Raw genomic sequence first — 1064 nt, forward strand, 5'->3', positions numbered from 1 at the left:
TGGAGCTGCCGGCCACCGTAGGTGGCGCGTGTTGTCTCCCGCCGGCAATGCCACGACAGCACGCTCCCGGGCCTCTGTCGGCAGCGGCAAGCTCAGTTGGGAGCACGGGTGGTCGCACCTAAAGCGTCTACTCGCCAAACTCCGGGCGATTGCGCCTCTCTCGAACCCGACCAAGTACTTAGGACGGCGCTGCGCGCCGCCGGGACCTGAGAGGGTTTCGAGGTGTATTGTGCAGGGGAGCTCAGCCTCCTCCTGTTTGCAGAATAATTGAGCGGACGCTTGCGTGTTCGCGCGGGCCCCCGGGACACACTCCCGGGCGGCCGGCTGCTCAGCTCTAGTTGACGCAGCTCCCTGGTTGATCCTGCCAGTAGTCATATGCTTGTCTCAAAGATTAAGCCATGCATGTCTCAGTACAAGCCGCATTAAGGTGAAACCGCGAATGGCTCATTAAATCAGTTATGGTTCCTTAGATCGTACCCACGTTACTTGGATAACTGTGGTAATTCTAGAGCTAATACATGCAAACAGAGTCCCGACCAGAGATGGAAGGGACGCTTTTATTAGATCAAAACCAATCGGTCGGCTCGTCCGGTCCGTTTGCCTTGGTGACTCTGAATAACTTTGGGCTGATCGCACGGTCCTCGTACCGGCGACGCATCTTTCAAATGTCTGCCTTATCAACTGTCGATGGTAGGTTCTGCGCCTACCATGGTTGTAACGGGTAACGGGGAATCAGGGTTCGATTCGGAGAGGGAGCCTGAGAAACGGCTACCACATCCAAGGAAGGCAGCAGGCGCGCAAATTACCCACTCCCGCACGGGGAGGTAGTGACGAAAAATAACGATACGGGACTCATCCGAGGCCCCGTAATCGGAATGAGTACACTTTAAATCCTTTAACGAGTATCTATTGGAGGGCAAGTCTGGTGCCAGCAGCCGCGGTAATTCCAGCTCCAATAGCGTATATTAAAGTTGTTGCGGTTTAAAAGCTCGTAGTGGATTTGTGTCCCACGCTGTTGGTTCACCGCCCGTCGGTGTTTAACTGGCATGTATCGTGGGACGTCC

General features: G+C 55.2%; 1 non-coding gene across 1 annotated transcript in view; it reads left to right on the plus strand.

Moving 5' to 3' along the window:
- The first annotated feature begins 348 nt into the window (after positions 1 to 348).
- The window catches only part of LOC124559442, a 1907-nt gene continuing 1191 nt past the window's right edge, over positions 349 to 1064 (plus strand). The window contains exon 1 of the ribosomal RNA XR_006968896.1: positions 349 to 1064. This exon is cut by the window's right edge and continues 1191 nt beyond it. This is a non-coding gene — a ribosomal RNA (small subunit ribosomal RNA).

This window comes from Schistocerca americana, unplaced genomic scaffold (genome assembly GCF_021461395.2).
Source record: "Schistocerca americana isolate TAMUIC-IGC-003095 unplaced genomic scaffold, iqSchAmer2.1 HiC_scaffold_1044, whole genome shotgun sequence".
Lineage (NCBI taxonomy): Eukaryota > Metazoa > Arthropoda > Insecta > Orthoptera > Acrididae > Schistocerca > Schistocerca americana.